We start from the raw sequence: 23,508 nt of genomic DNA, 5'->3' as shown, positions 1-23,508 counted from the left end.
CGGTGGTGGTCACTAAGTCTCATGTAGGTGTGTGGAGTCCTAAGTTCTAAGGACCTGTGGTATCTTCCACAAATGGCTGGTCTCAAGAGAAACAACTCTCAAAGGTTATCACATATGATGATAAACATTTGAACTAAGCCAGTTTCTCTTCCAGGCACTTAGATAGGAAAAAGAGGTCACTGGCTTGGACAGATCTTTAATAAGGTCTACACTGGCAGAAGCCATGAGTGTCCTAGCTTGCTTTGTGCTAGTGTGATAAACACTATCATAAAAAGCAACTTGGGAAGGGAGGGTTTGTTTCATCTAACAACTTACAACTCACTGAGGGAAGTCAGGACAGGAACTCAAGCAGAGACCATGGAGCAATGCTGCTTACTGACTTGCTCCCATGGCTTGCACAGCCTACTTTCTCATACAACCCAGCACCACCTGCCCAGGATTGGCAGCACCTATGGTGGCCTGAGCCCTCCCACATCGATCATTAATCAAGACAATGTTCAATGGACTTGCCTACAGGCCAACTGATGGAAGCAACCCATCAATTAAGGTTCCATCTCCCTAGATAACTTTAGTCATCTAACTAGCACACTCGTTTAGCAGAAGGGAACATCTGCAAGCCAGAAGACCCAGATCTTGTTGAAATCTGTACAGACACTGCGTGTAGAACCTGAACTCAAAACCTGCAAATTTAGCTCAAAAGCTGTGAGTTTCACTCAGAAGCTGTAAATTTTATTTCACTTTAATCTTGAAGTACTTATTTTCTTAGCTGTGTGTGCATGTGAGTGCGCACACACGTGGTGGCCAGAAGAGGGCATCAGATCCCCTAGAGCTAGCTTTATAGGTGGTTGTGATACCCACCCTGGGCCCTGGGAACTGAACTTAGGTCCTCTGCAAAAGCAATAAGCAGTCTTAAGTACTGAGCCGTCTCACCAACCCTGGAAGTTGTATATTTTAGAAGACCCGACTTATCAAGGCAGTGGCTGGCGATTGGTCTTTAATAATGACTGGCCACAGCACTTGCTTACCTCACCTCCTGGTTCTTCATCTTCTTGAAACTTGAATGGGTTTTTCTCCCACTGGCTGGTTTCCCTGAGGCTGTGCTCTCGCACCGTATCTCTTACTAGCTGAAGTCCCTATACCCATTCAATTCAGTCAAGCTGACGCTTTTCAATTCAGTCTCTAGTGTCCGTACAGTCATGAGCCACTTGGACTCACATACTGGGTTTGAAAATACCCACCCAAGAAGGCCAGGCTGACAGACACTTTTGAGTCCCCTTCCCTGCCATAAGGAGCTGCTTCTCTATCAGTAAAATCTGCTTCCCTTCTACTATCGTCAAGATTGTGAGACAGGAACTCAGGAACCACTTCCTTGGTTCCTGAACTCCCCCTGGCTTCCTTCCACACACCACCATTCCTACAGAGCCAATGACAAACGCTGGCTCAAGCTGAGGAGAGGGGAGGGAACCAACAATGTGGCTGGGGTCCAGCGAACGCTGGGGGATGAAGGTATAGGTAAATCCCCACAGACACATCAGTTGGTGCGTGCAGATGGGGTCACATCACAGACAGCTCTCTGTGAGAAGGGGTGTAGTGATGCCAATCAACATCCCTCTGCAGGCCTGCTACAGCTCACCGTAATGGTATGTCACTTGATCTGTTTCTTCTGACCTGGGGTCCTCAGTGAGCTGTGAGTGGGAACCTCCCTCCTCACCTCCCTTGGCCTTGATGCTGTTTGCCCCTGAGAAGTGACGCTTCTGCCTCCCCTGTCACTCCTCTCTCACACTTCGGTGGCTGCAGTTCCTCGACAGGAGGGAGCAGAGCACGTGTACCTAGGATCTGTGTGCCAGCTGCTCCCGTGACAGCCATATTTCCTGATTTGAGAAACAACAGTGACAGAGTTTGCTTCTCCCTGGACAGCAAGTCTCTCCTTGCTCTCAAGTCCAATCTGTGGTCATGTTTCAGTTTGTGACCTCAGGGTCAGTCTGACATAATGTACCAGACGTTTGGTCCCAGTGGTGTCGTGGGTGGCACCGGACTGAAAGGTTTCACTTTCACAGACATGAGGCCCTCTCCTTGCAGGGGATTCCCCAGCATAAGGCCTCACCTCTGTTCTATTGTGGATAAAGGAAAGGAAAGGGTATAGGGACTTCAGACAGGGCACTAGTAGACCTACAATGGGTCACACACTGTCCATCATCACAAACTTGCCTTTAAGAAGTAGTCACAAAAATTTCTCTAAATCTGAAGAAATAGCCTAGTTGGTAAACTATTTGCCTTGCAAGCATAAAGATCTGAGTTCGATCCTCAAAAACCACATGAAAAAGGCAGGTGTTTGAGGTTGGAGAGATGGCTCAGTGATCAAGAGCACCGGTGACTCTTGCACAGGGACTAGGTTTGGTTCTCAGGACCCACGTGGTACTCCAACCATCAGTCACTCCAATTCCAGGGGATCTGACATCCTTTCTGGCCTCCACAGGCCCGGTAAGCTCATGTAGACAAGACATCCAAACACATAAAATAAAAGTAAATAAATCTTGAAGAAAAAAAAAAACAACATATATGTGGTGGCATACATTCACATTCCTACTGAGAGGAACAGAATGGCAGACCCTTGAAGCTCACTGCTCAGCCAGCCCAGTCAACTTTATAAGCTTCAGACCAATGAGAGACCCATCTCAAAAAGATTAATAATAATAAAACACTGGAAATGTGGACAGTTTCTGGAGAATAACACACACAGAGGGGGGAAGTGTGGAGAGGAGGGCTTTCTCTAAATTTGATCCCCAAACCCTCAAAATGAATATATTTTCTTAGCTGGACGTTGGTGGTGCACGCCTTTAATCCCAGCACTTGGGAGGCAGAGGCAGGCGGATCTCTGTGAGTTCAAGACCAGCCTGGTTTACAAGAGCTAGTTCCAGGACAGTCTCCAAAGCCACAGAGTCTGTCCTCGAAAAACCAAAAAAAAAATGTATTTTCTTTTACAATACTGACCATATACACAATTCCAAACAGGAACACTTGACTTTGTTATTGTTGTTGTTTGTTTGTTTTCTGTTGAAACTTTGAGTAAAGGATAGTATTAGGAAAGTAACCATTTGCTGCCTCTTCCATTTCCTCTGGAAAACATGTGTCCTGTCCTGGTTATCCAAGTTACAGTTACAAGGTTAGCATATAAAGACTTGGAACTCTTTTATTTTTCTCCATGTTTTGATATCTAAGGTCATTAAAAGTCTTTTTATCTGGGCCATTTTTCATGAGATATAACATTCTATAACTTAGATTCTTGTAAGAGCAAGAAAGACAATTTGGAAAAGAACCTTAAAAATTCCAGCAAATAAAACCCTGTAGTTTAATATGTAATCAAACAATCTTAACTTGTTACATTATATCATAATATAAATTAATTTATTATTTTGCTAGATAGGACCAGTAAGTAAGAAAAGTTTTTTTTTGTTTTGCTTTTTGCATAAATTTTTTTCATGGTAAAGTAAGGCTTTTATAAGATAAAATAATTAGATTTCTCCAAAATAAGAAAAGATGAGAAACAATAACAAAACAACACTCTTAGACACAAAGCAGAAGTTCCAGTAAGTCACCGGGAGTTTGGAAAAGGTGTATAATTATTATGCTGTTCAAGTTCCAAGGGTCAAAATTCAGATCACTGTTATGAATATAAAATGTAGTCCTATGCTTAAATTAATTAGGGTAACTGGTCATAATGCTGAGTACAAGAGCCTACAAATCTTAGCCCCCACACCAAGGCTCCAGGAACATCGTGCAAGAGAAGCAGAATGAGTGTCACATGAGAAGGAGCTCAGGGCGATGCTATTACACTCAGTAACCCGCATCAGCCATGGTGACAGCACAAGACCCACACATGAGAGAGCCAGCATAAATGCTGGCATAAGTGGGAGGGGTACTCTCCAGCACCTGCTTACTGAGAAGCCATTGGCTGACAGTTAACAGCTCCTTGTGGAGAGACAGTCATTCTTCTCTGAGGGTATGGCCATTGGCAGGTTTGCCCATGCCCCACATCCGTACACATATGGATAGCATTAATTAAATTTACTGAGAGAGTGTTGTAGGGGGAAGCCTAGGCCGTAGACATGAGCATATTTTACTGTAAACATGTGTGAATTCTCAAAGAATAAAATCTTGTAATAAAAAATAAAACAATGAGGTTCTCTTAAGATACTGATCTGTTCCTGGTAACATTTATAAGAACTGGCTTTAAAAAATAGTTTAGGTGCTATCAAAATAATTACTAATGTTTTCTGCTAAGGCTTTTGATTGTTAAGGCGCCTGAGTCATAGCAATATCGGGATTTATTTCAAAATATCTTTATCTTGTTTTGTTTTACCAAAGGACTGTCTAAAGATTGCACATTTTCTGCATGTTCATCAACCAAAGCTGGGAAACCTAAGGCAAAGAGGTTAAATGGCTAAACAGATAGATAATATTTTGGCCCTTGCTCTCCGGGGTCAGGAAATGATGAATCTCCTCCCCTCTTGACAAAGAGGCCTTGAGCCCCCCAGAGGTTGGGCTTTAATATGTCCTACAAAACAGAAATTCGTCAGAAGGGGAATGGATCGTGTGCTATGACTAGGAGCCACACATCCCATCTGTTGGGATAAGTCATCAAGAAGCTGACTTATCCCAACAGATGGTAAGGCTGGCAGAGAGAAATTTTTCATACACTAAGGAGTTCCTCCTGCATTCCTAACTATGATGCCCAACGAGGCTCAAGTGGCCTGAAGAAGGGAGTGTTGTTTTTCCATTTCCCTTCTCTCAAATATCCGCCAATAAATATATTAGAAATATCACAGAACGAAATTCTATCCCCGTCTGAGCAGGGTTCCCATCCTGCTTTGTTCTCCTGATAACCTGGTGCTCCAAAAGGCCAACAGAGAACACCATTCACAACACCTGCTTTAGCGAGTTCACAAAGGACCTTATATGGTCTTATCTAATTCTCTGATAGCCAAACTCCAGAGAATGATAACTTAGTTCACCTGTGTGGTAGTCTGAATGTAATTGGCCTTCATAATCTCATAGGGAATGGCACTATTAGGAGGTGTGATTTTACTGGAGTAGACATGGCCTTGTTGGAGGAAGTGTATCACTGTGGGTGTGGGCTTTGAGGTTTCCCATGCTCAGGATACCACCCAGTGCCTCAGTTGGCTTCCTGTTGCCTGCAAGATATAGGACTCTCAGTTACTTCTCCAGCACCATATCTTCCTGCATGTAGTCATGTTCCCTGCCATGATGATAATGGACTAAACCACTGAAACTGTAAGAGATTACCCGATTAAATGTTTTCCTTTGTAAGAGTTGCCAAGGTCATGGTGCCTCCTCACAACAACAGAAACCATAATTCACACAGGGTACATGGTATAAAACCTTATTGCTCAGAAAGAGCACAAGGTGAAATACAAGAAAGCTCTTTGGAGCTTAAACCAATCAAGGGCTTATACTTTCTCTTTGAAGGGAACCCAAGGGTTAACTTCAGATAAGTAAATCTAGGCCTGTGATCCATAACCTCTGATTTTGGAATGATCCAAATGGGAGATGCCTTGATAAGACTTATGTACATCCCTATACCATGCCTCACCAGCCAATCCTTTCTTAATGGTCCAAAAATCTTTTCCAGATGTTCTAATCTTTTCTCAAAAGTAATTCATTGAGCTCTGAGAAAATAAAAATCCAATGCTCTATGTAATGTCTCTTCCATCATTACTATAAAAATACTCCATTACAATAGATATGTTCCATTTATCCCCAGGCTCAGGCTGCATTGCTTGTACCTTACCCAGCTCTTAAAGAGCAACTTTTAACTCCTATGACAAGTTGCAGGACGCAAAGGACCCCAAGCACATCACTGAGCAACTGATATACACCTATTATCTCTCTCTTGATTCTCTCCTACCTCAGAGGGACTTCCAGAAAAAAATAAGACCCAAATCCTCTACTTTACTGGCACAGTAGGCTCTCACCTTCCCTAGTAGGTAGAATTTCATGCCAGACCTGCCAATCTGTTCCTGGCCATTGTTTAAATAGATATGTCCTCTCTCATCTCCACAGCAAAACAGTCTTGGTCCCTTTCTCCTTCAATGGCTAATCAAGCTTGTTTCTTCCCAAATCCAATAAGTTAAGCTTCCAAAGGTTATGTGAAAACACATTGGTCCTTCTCTCCCAGGCCTGTTGCTGATATCGCATCTTATATTGGGCCAAATTGGACCTAACCTTTCCAGGATTTTTCAATAAAAAATACCAACTGTTGTGTATGTCAATGAGAAACTGTAGATCCTTTCTTGATTTTTGAACTCTGCTCTATGACTGTGTGTTACAGAATTTCCCGCCCAGTTCTGCAGCTAGCTGGTAACCCCAAATGAACACACAGATGCTATGCTAATTATAAACATGTTGGCTAGTGACTAGGGTTTCTTATTGGCTATCTCTATCTTAATTATGAACCCATTTCTATTAATCCATGTATTTCCATGTGGTCTTTGCTTACTGGGGAATGCCAGACCTGTAACTCCTGTGTTTGATACATATTGACTGTTCAGAGTCTACAAAGAGAAGAGAGAGTGATTTCCTGTTTGTCCCTGCTTATATTCTGATTCTGCCCAGCTATGTCACTTCTTGTCTGACCAATCAGCCAATCAGTGTTTTATTCATTAACTAATAAGATAAACATGGATGCAGAAAGAACATTCCCCATCATCACTGTGGGGCTATTGCTTTCTTAACCTTCTGTATAATTGATATCTTCCAGCTTACGGACCATTGTGTGTCTCAGGGATATCAACAAGTACCACAATTTGTATCTATCTCTTGCCACCAATGACCTCTCAGTTTCCAAATGGGTGAATTTAGCTTTGCCCTCTCATGATAGTATTACTTCTCCTCTCCAAAAATTACTCCAGAGCCTTTTAGGACTTATAATGCTATGACTCTATGGTGGACCATCAATGCCAACTAGGAACCCTTTGGTATATCTACTCAGCTCTGAAGCAGCTTAAGAGACAGGTCATTGTCACCTAACAATGACACGATTTTGCTGATCTGTCAGGTATAAACAGTAGGACAGAAGACTTTGATAACCAGGCCAAGATAATTTGGTCCCTAGTCACCAACAATATCTTAATTAGCTATCTGGAGCCTAAGTCCTAGGGACTCACTGATGTCTTACAGACATAGCCTGTCTGGAGCTGAACAATTTATGAGCTTAATCTAACAAGATAGTGAATTGCCCACTTATCTATCCAGATCCCATGCAAATGCCTTATGAGATAAGACTAAGTAACTTTCCCCTCAACTATTATGAAGGACTTCCAACTTCTCAGCATAGTGACTCCCCCACCATACGCTAAGACTATGTCCACCACATTAAACTTTTCTCCAGCTCCATTGGCAACTCATCTCACCTACCTTTGCCCAGGCCAACACCTATGTACTTTTCTGTTACTCTGGGACAATTTGCATCTTCTAGAATTTTATACGAAAGAAATTATACATACATATATACATACATATTCCTCTGAATATGCTTATATATGTGTGTATGTATTTCTATCTATATAATATTCATATAGGATGTATGTAAATATATGAAATGGCAGAAGTTTGTGTGTGTGAAAGAAATTGCATGTGTGTGTGATTATATGTGAGTTTGTATGTATGAGTGTGTGCCTGTGTCTGTGTGTTTGTGATTGTATATGAGTGTGTATTTATATGTGTGTGTTTGTGTGCCTGTATCTGTGTGTTTATGATTATGTGAGAGTGAATATTTATATGTGTGTGTATGTGAGTGTATGTGTGACTATATGTATATGCATAATGTGTATGTCTGCATGTGTGGTTTTGTGTGTGTATGTGAGTGTGCAATATGTGTGTATCTGTGAGTATGTGGTATGAGTGTGTATTTTTGTGCATGACATATATATGTATGAGGGTTTATGTGTGTGTGTGGTTTTGTATGAATGGATATATGTTATCTGTTTCTATGTTTGTGTATGTAAGTGTGTGTGTGTGTGTTGTGTGTTTCAGGATACTGGGAAATTGCTATTACTTCGCTAAATAAAATTCTTCTCCTTTGGAAGATTCTACATACCACCTTTGCTAAGCTTTAAAATTTGTCAGTTCAAAAATCAATTAAGGGTGGTAAGATTGCTCAGTAGATAAAAATGTTTTTTGTGCAAGTCTGATGACCTAGGCTCAATTCCTGGGACCCATAGTGAAAGGAGAGAACAGACTCTTGAAAGTGATCTTGTGACCACCACATACCATGGTCGTGGTATATACCACCAAGTAGAAACATTATGTAACACTCCTAATTATCCTAAGCATGTATACACAGCAGTTCTTCGCAATCTCTTCACATAGAATGACCCATATTCCTTGATGAGCCTTCAGAAATAAATTCCACCCCTTTTTATGGTCCCAGAATCCTGGGTCCCCCTAGTTCTCCCCACCACCCCTTTCAGCCATTCTTTCTAGCCCATCTCCACTCTTGTGATTCCCTGCCATCCGTGGAACTGCTCTCTACCAGGGACCCACAGCCGCCAAACCTGTTTGTTTGATATGTCAATCCTGGAAATTGAACCCAGGGCCACGTTGTATGCTACACAATCATTCTACCAAGCAAACTGCACCTTCATCTCTATGTTACTTTAACTTTTAGACACGAACTTGTTTAGTTTCCCAGGAAGACTTCCAACTTTCATCCTTCTACCTCAGTTTCCTGGCTAGCTATAGTTGTACTCCACCATCCAGTCACAAAAGCTTAGAAGGAAATCTAGAATAATGAGTCTTTTTTTCTGAAGGCTTATGATTTACTTTGCCCAGATCCATCAGAAGAGTCACAGTCCATGGCAGCTGGTACCTTATATTGACTTAAAAGTCAAAATTCCCCCTTGCTCTGTGGGCCCAGAGGGATGTTGTAAGCACAAAAATATTGTCTCAATGTTTATCTCCATCAGAGCTCTTGGATGGCTAGGTTAATTGTCAACATTCAGTGTTCAGTGTTAGTTTGTATTTATTTTGCTTTTGTGTGTGTGTAAATGTTTATATATTGTATGTAGGTGCATGTATGTACTAGGTTTTCTTGCCGGCAACCACCAACCAGCTTCCAAATGATAACACAGAGTCCTTGTGTTAGTTATGACTATTTGGTCTTATTTCAGCTCTTGATTTCTCTTTATCTGCATTTTGCCTCAGGGCTTTTACTTTTCTTTCTATATATTTGCTGTTCTTTCTGTACATCTTATCTTCCTGTTGTCTCTATGTCTGGTTGACTGGCAGCTGCCTGGCTTCTGGCCCTAGGCATGCCCCCCTCTTTCTTCTCACCCTCTCTGTTCTTCTGAAGCCTAGATTCCTCCTTTTATTTATTCACTTTGCCTGCCCCATCTTGCCTAGTTATTGAACTTTCCACTTTTTATTAGACCAATCATGTGCATTAGACTGGCAAGGTGAAACAAAATGTAACACACCTTCATATAGTTAAATATTCTGCAGCATAATAAATGTAACACATATTATTAACATAGTTAAAATAATATTCCACAACACATGTGCAACATACATATATGTGCATGAGGAGGCCCAAAACTGACATTCAGTGTCTTTATTACCACTGCAAGGTCTCTTGCTTAACTAAAGCTTACTAATTCTGCATCATCTAGCTAGCTAGAGATGTCAGAGATGCCCTACCTCTACCTCTTAAGGGCTAAGTCACTGCCACTCACCTAGGTTTTACAAGAGTTCTGCAGATCCAAACCCCAGACCTCTCAATTATATAGCCAGTGCTTCATATACTGAACCATCACTATAGCCCTGGCAATGTTGCTTTAAAAAGAAACTACCTGCCTATCATAACATTAATCACTGATGGAGAACTCGTGTAGCATGTGCAAAAGCCCTGGATTTAATCACCAACACCACCCAAACAAAGGATGGTCTTAACAGATGTGTCACTGTGTGTGCTTTGTTGTTGCATGTATATAGAGGAGGTAGAGTCGTTTTATTTGAGATTACAAATGAACATAATCTCTAATTCAAAGTCATCAACTGATTTAGATTCTTATGAGAGTCGTCCTGTCCTTTGGAATTTTAAAATAAAACACCAGTTGCATCCTTGGTAAACTATTTATATCCACAATATATTAAAATGTCTGAAAATCAATAAGCAATGTCTAGATAGCTCAAATATAGAGCAGACACTTAAAACGAGAACATTTTAATGACCACCAATAAATATTGGAACAAAAACTTACTGACTGCAACTTCATTAGCCATAAAGCAAATGTAACTAAGCTAGAATGAACTATCAGGACACACATCTATCTACCAGAGAGTTAAAATTGAAAGCAAGATCCTGGGTTAATAAAGACTCAGCAGGCATCTAGAACTTTCCAGTATTCTTATAAGCATACATATGCATAAAACCATTCTGAGGAATGAATAATGAAGAATATGATTACAGCCTACAACTTACTCATTTCACTCCTGAATTATGATCAGCGCAAGAGTGTAGCAGAGCTTATCACAAAGCACATCCAAGAGCTCTGATAGCTCGTCTACATTTAATAAATTCAAACTGGACACCACTCCAGGACTCCTCAGCAGTACAGTGTGTACATAGATACACTCACAGAATTTTATCTTGCCAAATCCATTGACTTTTTCATGATGACTCCAAATTTCTCTATATACTGCACTTCATTTAGAAGACTGGTTTTATTTATGTAGTACAAAAGATTGTTTAACATGTATAGGGCAATACAATCATACCTGCTTTGAGAACACTACCTTGATTAGGCTTTATATTGCCAGTTCTTTACTGTTGACCCTTAATGTCAGATTGTACTGTAAACTGGATATCACTCACTTTATGATTGCATCAGGCCAGCCAGTAGGCTGGCTTCTGTGAAGATGTCCCCACCGTGGTACTCAAAGAACATGCAGTCATTAGTTACCATACTTCTTTGTCTATATTGTGTGTCTCCTCTAGAATTCTAAAGAGGGAGACACAGCTCCATCCATGGGCCAGGCTCTGTTTTAGTGATCTTCCAGTCTTCACATGGCCTTCCTTTTTCACACCTCCTGTCACAGATGCAGTATCTCAATTTTGATGTCAAGGAACCGAGATTCAGAGCTAAGCAGCAGAACAAATCCAAAAGCTAGTGTTCCATCCACGTGCTCAGTAATACTTCCCCTTCTATGAGGCCTCCATAGCTGTTACAATCATTTTTTTAAATAGCTACCAACTGCAGTCTTAGGTGTTGTATCATCAGCCATGTTCAGACCAGTTGAAATACTTTAATCTTTCTTTCACAACTTACCAAAACAGTATGCCCAGCAGTGGTGGTGCACACCTGTAATCTCAGCACTGGAGAGGCAGAGGCAGATGGATCTCTGTGATTTCAAAGCCAGCCTGGTCTAAAAAGCAAGTTCTAGGACAGCCAGGGCTGTTACACAGAGAAAACCTCTCTCAAAAATCAAGACAAAACAAAACAAGCAAAAAACAAACAAACAAAAAAAAACAGTATAACCTGAGTGGACAAGCTCATATTGTTTGTGTCAAGACCCTTCAGAGTTTATTCTTCACCATTCAGAACTTCCAGATCTTTCATTAAAAGGAACTAAGAGAATTTTATACAAGAGTTTGAGGTGACTTCTTGTGCCAGGCCTTTGTAAAGCCAACAAACCATGAAGGAAGAGTCAACAAACCCAGAGGAGTCAGGCGGAGACTCTGTTGTAGACAGTGGTCATGAAAGTCATTAGAGCATGACGTCTAGCCTCCATTTTCTTCCTGACTGCTCAAAGAAAGTGTCTTCTAAAGCATGGAAGTGAGTCAGTGCATGAAACTTACTTTCCTGAGGCAGCAGTAAAGCTTCTCAAAGTTGAGAACAGACCGTGATATCTTTAGGAAGCCAGTCAGTGTGTGTACAGAGTGTCCCCTTTGGAGGAGTCCCTAGGGATTGTGTCACATTCCTGTTCTCCTATAAGATTTCCTCCCAACTCCCAAGTCCAGGAATCCTGATGCTTCTGGCAGAACTCAGTTGACTCAGAAGGCTGGCTGGGACCCAAACCTAATCCCGAAGGTAAATCCTGGGAGGAAGTTACCCTTCAAACACCGAGCTCAAGTTTCTTAACTTTGGTTGGTTGTTAGAAAACGTTGGGAAACTTGAATGTAGTCTCCAGCCAACCATTCTTATCACCTATATTATGGTCTCTCACTCAGGCTGATCAAACAGCTGTCAGAAACATCTGTCCATGCTTAAAATCTTCTGCACAGACAGCCCTCCTAATGGCGTGCCCTCTTGAAGCATTAAAGTAAGAGGAATAGCATAGCACACGTTCATGGAACTGTCCTTTTTAGTAGAGCAAATTGGATGGAAAGAGCAAGTAAAACCACTATTTCTGCACTGTGGTTTGGATATTCATTGTGTTGAAGAGTTCATTATTTAGAAGGTTCATCTTCACTGCAAGTGTTAAAATGCTTAAAAAGTGGAGCCTGTCGACAGGTGACTAAGTCATCAGGAACATTGCCCTTGATAGAAATCACAGAAATTCTTTGGGGACATTGGTCAGTTCTCATGCGTTATCCTGGCCTCTTCTTAATCTCCAGCTTCCTGATTCATCACTTATTTCTTCTCATACAGGTTTTTACCATGATTCCATCTGTCATCATGTAATGCGGCCAGGGCGAGTCCTCAACTAAAACCAGCACCACACTGTTTAGACTTTCAATCTCCAAAACTGTGTGCAAGACAAGCCTTTTCTTCTCAAGTTTCCATGAAGTACAAAATGGTCCAATTCTCCTCCGAGGATATCTAACTAAGTGTCAATATTAAAGGCAGGCCTCCATTGCATGCATCCCTTTTAATGTTTGTTTTTATCCAAATAAAATTAGGGTTGGGGAGCTAGTTCAATTTAATTCCCTGATTGAGAGCTGATAGACATTTCTTGGTGTCTTGGCTAACATGAGCAGAAAAGTATGAGCTGAACAGTCAGGCAGGCTGCCTTCCTGGAAACTAGACTAGAAACTAGAAAGTTGCAAACACTTTGAAAAAACCAAGCCTCCTGGAAACTAGAACATTGCAAATACTTTGAAGGAGTTGCACTGCAACTCCAGCTGCTTCCATCCAAAGTACAGCTCTGTGATAGCCATAGCAATTTCACACATCTGGTGCTGAACATTGTGCCATCACAAACCGTGGTGAATTCAAGCAGTCATTCTCATCCAAGGCAGAAGTGGAGTGCCTCCCCAGGTTGTCCAGCTGGTCTTAAATGAGAGAGTAGCCAGGATATGCATGCCGCTATTTCACCCTTAGATCCCCATGATGGTCACTGATGTAATTCATAGGCTTCACAGCTGGGTAACAGCTGCTGGTTGGCTCCCTCCTTGGAACCTCGCATGATGTCTTGTAGTACCAAAGCAAGTCCTTGGGAAGTTCCGGCTCAGGGGCCTCCGGATCCCATTCCAGAAGTGTGTGTTATCTTCCACATCTTGGGGGTGTAGCCAAGGGCAACAGTAATAGGCTGTTTATCTGGGAATTCTCTTGGACAACCCAGACTAGCAAATCAAAGGAGGGCTTCTCATGTCTGGTTTTGGAGTCATTGTCTTTGTCTCTTACAGGGAGTACTGTCAGGCCCAAATTTAAACTATACATGTATATTTGTACACAGATTTACAGGTATTATGTTTTTAAATAGTTAACAATATGATTCCTTATGACTTTTTAAGATATCCTTATTTTATTTTACCTTCTTCCTTTTTCTTTGCATTTACCTCCTTTCCCCCATCCCTAAAGAGCCTCCCCTTCCCATTTCCACTTGAACTCTGCTAATCCCCTTTACCCCTCAAAACAGCAAAAATGTACTATGGGGAATATTTGCAGAAGGAAAATGCACAGCAGCCACGGCACAAAGATGAGAAAAATGAAAGTTATTAGTGATGTAACATTGCCATACCATACACAATATAGGACATTTTCACCGGAAATTCTATTGCAACAGTTATTTACTTGTTTGTTTGGTTGGTTTTTGTTTTGTTTTTCGAGACAGGGTTTCTCTGTGGCTTTGAAGGCTGTCCTGAAACTCACTCTTGTAGACCAGGCTGGTCTCAAACTCACAGAGATCCTCCCACCTCTACCTCCCGAGTGCTGGAATTAAAGGCGCGTGCCACCAATTCCCGGAGCAACAGTTTTTCAAATCACAGGATAAATCACTTCACTGGGACAAGTGAGTTAATAAATTCTGACATACACAGGTAATCCATTGATAGTGTTGAAGCCAATACCTGTGTGTTTTCTATTAGTTATAATTTTGTGCATTTCTCTTCCCAGGGAAAAAGTTTCCAAAAGTAGTAGCTACATTGAAAACATCCTGTTTTACTCTTCCACGGTCAGGTGACATGCACAGGGCTTGTACATGAAAAGGCTGTTGTGGCTGCTTGGTTGACCTCTCAGGATGCTACAGCAGCCATCCCCTATATCTTGGTTCTCATTCAATCCACATGACTACCTCTTTACTAAATCCCTGTTAACCAATGTGCTCAAGGAAACTCGTAGTCAACAAATGTGTAGTGTGTGCATGTTATGATTTCGGTCTGTGTTAGACTTGACCATGAATACAATCCTCCACTATGACTCTTTCATTTTCTCATAAAAAAGCCTTATTTCATCCAGGACAAAGACAGTTGGCCTTAAACAGATGTTGCTTTTCAGTGGTAGGTAGTGTTGGTTTTCATCTCATCTCTTTGAACTGAAAGAGAGTTATCATCCAAGACCTTTGGCATTTTAAGAAAGGCAGGAACATGCAAGTTAGTTTATTTAACAGGAAGTGTTTTACGTGTTTGGCATCTAAGAACAAAGCCCTGCAGGAGGCTTGCCTGTGCTTGGCATCTTAAGCAATTTCGTTGAGGGACAGTAAAAATTGGGATTAAAGTGTGACTCAGGATGTACCTGTGAAAGTCATGTCCCCTTTTAATTGTCCTCAGTGCTCAGTGTCCCCTCAGCTCTAGTAGCGTAGTGGGGTAGAGGATGGAAGACTGTGAAGGAACAAAGAGGCAACTGTATCCCCCCATCCCCGTCCCCATTACTGCTCCATCTGACCAGTGTTGTGGCTCTTTGTTGCATCCCAACTTTTGTAAGAGCCACACCTTGCTTCATGGATGTTTTGGCACCCAAGAAAGGTTGTTTGTTTATTTGTGTCTTTAAGTGGTTTTATTACACTTATTTGGGTACAGGATGTATGTGTCCAGTGCACAGCAGACAACTTGCTGGTGTTAGTTCTCTCCTCCCTCCATGTGAGTCCTTGGGATTGAATTGGATCATCAGACTTGGATGCAAGCACCTTGACAAGCTGAATCATCTCACCCAGCCTCCCTAGTTTTCTGCTTCATATCAACCCCGCCCTTCATATCAGTAGAGCATGAAGTGCATGTCTCACCATACCGTGTCCATGATCCTATGGTGGTGCCCTGAACACTCATGTAATATCTGTGAAATAAAAACAAAATCCCACACACTCTGTAGCAGATCTACTGTGTCTGGGAAGTGGTTGGGGATTTTGCCTCTTGTTGACTGTGACAAGTGGCTTTTCTTAGGGCACTTAAAATTGAGAAACAGTTGACCTAGCACCTGAAACACAAACACTGAGAGAAATCACCATGGTATTTCAGACACAATAAGAAAGAAAAATTCCATACATACCAAGGAGCTATTTATAGCGGGGTCCTCTCATTTGCTCAGGCTTCAGGAAAACCAAGAAAGGCCTTTGGTCGGTGAACAGTGAATAGCTCCTCCTGCTGCTGTTGTAAACCGTAACCAACACCAACTGGGTCTGATTACAAACTAGGATCTTATCCCAATAGGTAAAACAATGATGCCTGACCCATTACACACTGTGTGTGCGTGTGTGTGTGTGTGTGTGTGTGTGTCTCACACTCTGTGTGTATATGTATCTGTCTGTCTGTCTCTGTGTATGTATGTGTGTCTGTCTCACACTCTGTGTCTCTGTCTCTCACCCTGTATATATGTATATATGTCTTTTGTCTCTTTCTCTCTGTGTGTGTGTGTGTGTGTGTGTGTGTGTGTATGTTCACCCGTGCACACACACATGTGTGTGTTGCACATGCTTGGCTCTGGAATTCTACTGTAGGAATGAAAGAATGGTCCCAGAGAAGAGAGCCTACAAAACTGCTTGTCTGCAGCAGAGAGGACAGTGAAGAAAGTGGAGACAGGGATCAGACAGATGAGTCAAGCCCAACTTGTAATCTGACTTACTCCTTAGACAAGACATACCTTAGTTAAATCAGAGTCTGAGATGGAAAAATAAAGTTAAAGCGCAGGAAGATGTTGTTTATAACCCTCAATAGCAGGACATCTTAACATAATAAGAAGGCAGTAAAGCAAAACACGATTTCAATGACCTGAAAGTGAAAATCTTTCTATATGAAAGATGAGTTGGGTATAATAAAAGTTTCATGGGCTAGAAGAATGACTCGGAGGTTAAAAGCATTGACTACTCTTCCAGAATCCTGAGTTCAATTCCCAGCAATCACATGGTGGCTCATAGCCATCCACTATGGGATCCGATGCCCTCTTCTGACCTGCAGGCATAAAGACAGACAACATTCATACGCATAAAATATGTTTTTCTAAAAAAGTTTGAGAAGTTAGGAAAACTTGGAGGAAATGTTTACAACAGGAATTACCAACATTACAAAGAACTCAAGAAGCAAGACTCCAAAACACCAAAGGATCAGATTAAAAAGTGGGCTACAGAACTAAAAAGAGAATTCTCAATAGAGGAGTCTAAAATGCCTACAAGACACTTGAGAAAGTGTTCAACATCCCTAGGCATCAGGGAAATGCAAATCAAAACAACTCTGAGATACCATCTTACTCCTGTCAGAAAGCTAAAATCAAAAACACCAATAACAGTTTATGCTGGAGAGGATGTGGAGATAGGGGAACACTCCTCCACTGCTGGTGGTAGTGCCAACTTGTACAACCACTTTGGAAATCAGTATGGAGATTCCTCAGAAAAATGGGAATAAACCTACCACAAGACCCAGCAATTCCACTCTTAGGCATATACTGAAAAGATGCATAATCATAAAAGGACATCGATTCCACTATGTTCATAGCAGCATTATTTGTAATAGCCAGAACCTGGAAGCAACCTAGATGCCCCTCAACTGAAGAATGAATAGAGAAAATGTGGCACATTTATACAATGGAGTATTACTCAGTGAGGAAAAAAAAAAACATGGAATCTTGAAATTTGCAGGCAAATGGATGGCACTAGAAGAAACCATCCCGAGTGAGGTAACCCAGTCACAAAAAGAGAAACATGGTATGTACTCACTCATATACGGATTTTAGACATGGATCAGGGGAGTGTCAGCCTACAGTTCCACCGCCAGAGAGTCTGGGAAACAGAACCTTCAATTAATGACTGATGGAAGCAAAAACAGACACCCATGGCTACACACTGTGCTGAACTCAAGGAACCCAGTGTCAGAGAGGGAGGACAGGTGAGCATAGGGTCAAGACTGGACTTGTTTAACCCACAGAAACAGCTGACCTGAACAAGGGGGAGGTCTTGAACCCCAGACTGTTGGCTGGGAATCCAGCATGGGACTGATCCAGACCCCCTGAATATGGGTGTCAGTGAGGAGGGCTAGGCAATCTATGGGGCTTTGGGTAGTAGATCAATATTTATTCCTGACATACAAATGGACTTTGGGTGCCCATCCCACAATGAGAGATGCTATCTCAGCCTGAACTCTTGGAGGAGGGCCTAAGCCCTGCTCTGGATGAAATGACAGATTATGAACATCCCCCATGGATGGTCTCACCCTCCCTGAGGAAAGGAGTAGGGATTGGGGGAGGGTGGATGGGAGTTTGGTGGGAGGGGGAAAGAGAGGGAGAGGGAGCTGGGATTGACATGTGAAGCAACTTTGTTTCTAACTTATATTTAAAAAAAAAACTTTAAAAAAGTTTGAGGAGGCCGGGCGTTGGTGGCACACGCCTTTAATCCCAGCACTCGGGAGGCAGAGGCAGGCGGATCTCTGTGAGTTCGAGGCCAGCCTGGTCTACAAAGTGAGTTCCAGGACAGCCTCCAAAGCCACAGAGAAACCCTGTCTCGAAAAAAAAAAGTTTGAGGAGTTAGGAAAACTTGGAGGAAATTTTTACAACAGGAATTACCAACATAGAAACATTCTTTACTATAAGTTAACAATCTCCACCAAAAAAAAATGCAGCAAAAGATATGGAGGCGCTATCCATAGAAGATAAAATGAGGTTATTGATATGAAATATATGTTAAATATTACCAATACTCAATGAAATGGAAGTTAAAATATAGGAAATACTACAATTTGTAGGTACCAAAAGTGTTCTGATATCCAGGTAAATGAAGTCTGAAAGATTCAACACCAGGCAGCAGTGGCACACACCTTTAATCCCAGCACTCAGGAGGCAGAGGCAGGCGGATCTCTGTGACCTGGTCTACAGAGCAAGTTACACAGAGAAGGCCTATCTCGAAAAAACGAAACAACAACAAAGATTCAAGCACAGTATTCTATGTAAAAAAAATTTCTATAGTTCCCAGTACACACCTACCTCTGAGTTTCAATCATCTTCTAATAATACCTTCAAATAATGACTCTGTCCCTGGGATAATCCACTGAGCATGATCAGAGTCCTTCTGGTCCAATCATCTCTCAATGCTTGTGTTCATCAGCTAGGAACCAAGTCCTCAAACCCTGAGGCTTTGAGGGTGAAACTTTATCTACAATATTCATGCATAATAAGGCATTTCAGCTCTGGAATGGCAATGCACTCTTGACAATATCCACTAAAAATTATCAGAATGTTGTTTTGTCATACAAGATTAGTTCGCAAAACATTAGGCTCACTTAGTTTTCAGTCGTTAGAGAATGTGTGTTTTCATATAAAATTATTTAAAACAAGTAAGAGTCATGTCTCAGAAATACACTCTCTATAAGCCATATTTCATGTCTTAGAGCCCACCTAAAAGAATAAATGACAGAATGTATCTGCGTGGTTGCAGGGAGAAGCAAACACAAGACAGTCAGAGGCCTGAGCACAGAGCCTGGCACAGAAAGGCTCAGCCATGGTTCTTGTTGTGATTTCAGCTTCTTAGAGCAAAGGGGCCTTCTGATGTTTCTTGAAGCCTGGGGTTCCTGTGCCTTTTTCTCTGGAATTACATTTCTTCAAATGCTGCAAGCATCCGTGGTTCCCAGCTTTGGGCCATCAGATCCCGTAAATGGGGAGATATTATACACTAACCAGTACAAAGAAGCCAGGCAGGAAGCTCAGTTCCAGTTATGCACCTCCCTGGAAAAGACCCTTGGGAGTGCAACAGACGGTCCACAAGATGAGTGATTTGGAATTTCTCCAAAATTAGTGTCATTTTTCAATAATTGAAAATATATGGTTTTGGAGGCTACTTGGACTACTGTGATTCATGTTTGGTAGTGGGGCTTTTGTTAGCCTGTGGTTTTTGTTGGGAGTACCTGTCAGCCCAAGTGGCTTAACTTTCTTTAAGATATATATCTCATACATAACATGTATGATTTTAAGTAAATATAAAATAATTTGATTGCTTGAGGCTTTATCAAACAACCTTGGTGTGATTTGTCCCTTGACCCTCTTCCTCCTGTATTAATATCATCCCTCCTCCCCAGTTGAAGTCACGTCCCCATTTTTCCAGTTCTCACTTCATGTCATCTGTATCCTACTATTCCCCTGTTAAACTCCCCAGTCCCTGTGCTGACTAGTGTTGTGTTAACTTGACACAGGTTAAAGTCATCTGAGAGGAGGCAACCTCAGTTATGGAAACGCCTCCATAAGATCAGGCTGTAGGCAAGCCTATGGGGCATTTTTTTAGATTAGTGATTGATGTGGGAGGGCCCAGTATATTGTGCATGGTGCCATCCCTGGGCTGGTGGTCCTGGGTTCTATAAGAAAGTGCGCTCAGCAATCCATGAGTAGCAAGCCAGTAAGCAGCACCTTTCTGTGACCTCTGCATCATCTCCTGCCTCCAGGTTTCTGCCCAGTTTGAATCCCTGTCCTGACCTCCTTCAGTGATAAACAGTGATATAGAGATATAAGGCCAATAGACTTTTTCCTCCCCAAGTTGCTTTTGGTGATATTGTTTCATCACTGTCCCTTCATAGTTTCCTGGTTTCTGCTGTTACTCCATGTTGTATACTCTCATCTGAAGATTTGGAGCTAGGAACCACAGATGAGAACATGTAATGTTTGCCTTTCTGGCTCTGGATTACTTCTCTCAATATGATCTTTTCTAGGTCCACCCATTTATCTGCTAATTGGTTTCACTCCTCTTTAGAGCGTAATTTCCCCTCTGCAGTTGAGGGTAGGCTTCTACTACTAAAGACACTGCATCCTTAGGACACAGGACTTGGATGATTCAAGCTGAGTCTGACCTGAATGCCTCTCTCCTATGGTCTGGCTTCCATGGTTACAGAAAATACTATGCAAGCTGACAGAAGAAAGTAATGAAACAGCCCTACCCAGCTGCAACACCTATAACCCACGGCAATTACCAGCATGGTAGGATATCCATAAGGGTGCAATACATGGTGTTGGGGGAAGTCCTGTGCATTTGTCAATAAAGTACTGTTGAGCCTATAGGGAACCAAGATAGGAGGGACTAGGAGTCCAAGAGGACTCTGGGAAGGAGAAACACAAGAGAGTCAACATGTAACACCATGAGGGTAGGAAGCCCGGAACTATTCTCCGGTAAGAAACATACTTAGATTAACAATTATGGGGTAATTACTTAAGTCATAGCTAGCCAGTAAGAAACAAGCAAGGCTAACAGCTTCATAATTAATATAGCCTCCTGTGTGTTTATTTGGGACTGATGCGGCTCTAGAACCAGGCTGGCAGGAAGGCTTCTCACAAGAAAAAGCTTCTCTTAACACATGGCATTCACATGTTGGTGGCAACCAATAGCTACCTGTCTAATTGGACTTGAGGCCCACTCAACAGGAGGGAAGCCATGTCTGATATTAGAAATTTGCCCAGCATCCCTGGGCTAGTGATGTCATGGGTCTTAGAGAAGAATCTGCTGCTACCACTTTGCTTGAATAGCATAATTCCTTACTACACTCTAAATCATTTCCTTGTGTGTAGCTACCACCCCTCATCAAAGAAGCCTCTCCTCATTTTAAATGAAGGCCATTACAGAAAACCACAATACAGAGATAACAGATTTGGCACATCTACATCACAGCTCTCGCATCTATGGCTCAGGGAACATTAAGGAAGACAGGGGAGAAAGACTGTAAGACCCAGCACTCCAGGAGTCTGCTGTGAAACGGTCTCTCCTAGAAATGGGCTGCATAAACAATAGAAAAGTCAATGGCTTGATAAAGTGGAAGGGGAAATTTTCATGGGGTCCCACCCTGATGGGAAAATCCTGTGTATATGTCAATAAAGCACTGTTGGCCAATAGGGAAGCAAGATAGGTGGGACTAGGAGTCCAAGAGGACTCTGGGTAGGAGAAACACAGGAAGTCACGATGTAGCAGCCATGGGGGTAAGAAGTCTGGACCTTTCTCCAGTCCAGATTAACAATTATGGAGTAAATACTTAAGTCCGAGCTATCCAATAAGAAACAAGCAAGGCCAACAGCTTCATAATTAATACAGTGTCTTGTGTGTTATTTGGGGACTACAACGCAACAGAACCCAGGTGACTGGTGGGGGAAAACCAAGTGGCAGACAAGGAAAAGGCTCTCTATACACCACCTCTAGACAAAGAACTACAGACAACCAATTACTGCTAGGAAGAGGATAATTAACCTCTCCCAGGGATGAAGGGATGAGCCTCCTCTTGGTGGTTGAATGCAGAGTAGTCATCCCTAAAACCATGTGCCAATAAAAACAGACTTAGAATGTTTTATGTATATGCATGTTTGTTTGCATATGTACATACATACACACATACATATATATATATAAATATATACACATTTATAATAAAAGAGACTATCAACTTGAGAAAGGGGGGCATAGGAAGATCTCAAAGGAGAATAGCTGGGATGGGTTGGAGGGAGGAAATGGTGTAGGAAAAGTGATGCAATTCTATTGTGCAGTAGTACTTCCTCTTTGTGACTGCCAGCCCAAAAGTTATGACATGGAAACCTAGGATTAATTATGAAATCTTAGCCTTTAGCTTAGGCTTGTTTCCAACTAGCTCTTATAACTTGATTAACTCATATTTATTAATCTATGTTCTGGCACATGGCCGTCAGTATGGCACATTCAACTTTCTCTGAGACTGCTGATGAAATAGATTCTTCCTTCCAGTTTCTCTCTCTGCCTGGAAGGCCCGCCTCTTCTCTCCTGACTAGCTATTGGCCATACAGCTCTTTGTTAAGTCAATCAGAAGGTGCCTTAGACAGAGGCACATCTTTACAATGTACCCAAATATTCTGCAACACTATTGTAATTAAAATACATTTTTATAAGAGATACAAGTGAGGAGGGGCCAGTTGATGATGCCTTGGGCCTAGTTCTCAGGAGTCTCAGCTTGATGTTACTTCTAGGGGCAGAGAAGAGAGAAACAAGCCAGCCAGTACTACATTATCCTGGAAAACAGGGACTCTGGCTGTGTGCCCCACTTATGGACTGCCTTCCATCTCTTCCCATGACTCCGCTGCAATTTTTCAATAATTAATGTTATACACACACATGCACACAGTCACATGCACACTTTGGATGTTTTTAAGCATCTTCGTTAATCAGTCATGGTTAGTAATCAGGTTATCAGCTCTAAGTGAAGTGTTAACAAACTGCATAGCTTCATAAGAGTCATATCTTTGGAAGCATTGTCATCACTTCCCATCCACAGAATATTGGTCCCATGACCCCTCAGAATGTCCAAATCTTCAGATGCTCAAGTCTTCATGCAGAATAGTACTCTACTCTCATAAAACTGGCATACTTTGAGTGACTCAAAATACCTCCCACACTCTAAATGCTACAAGGACAACTATTATAAATTGTTAGAAAATGGTGACCAGAATCTGTGCTCGCCCAGCATGGGTGCAACATTTAAAAGATATTTCCCACATGTGTTTGCTTGAATCCATGGATGAGGTACCCACAGACACATAGGGGCAACACAGTCCTTTTCCTAGGTTTACAAGTGCATCACAGAGACACAGGGAAGAGTCAGACTCCTCACAGGCTGTTCCGTTAAGGATGCAATGTCATCATGTTGTTTTAAAGCACTAGTAAGTATGAATGAAATGAATGTTTGTAGTAGGCATCCTCAGTAGTTAGGTGCTAAAGGAAAATGCTTGTTGTTGTTTGAGGAAGGTTATTTCCCTCATTTTCTTAGTTCTTTGAAAATTTTATACAGTAATTTTTAAGAAATTGCATTGTAATTCAGTCCCCTGCATTTTTATCTGTAAATCAATGTATACACAAGTG

The sequence above is a fragment of the Mesocricetus auratus genome, unplaced genomic scaffold (genome assembly GCF_017639785.1).
Source record: "Mesocricetus auratus isolate SY011 unplaced genomic scaffold, BCM_Maur_2.0 Super-Scaffold_100021, whole genome shotgun sequence".
Lineage (NCBI taxonomy): Eukaryota > Metazoa > Chordata > Mammalia > Rodentia > Cricetidae > Mesocricetus > Mesocricetus auratus.
Note: the sequence above shows the minus strand (reverse complement) of the source record.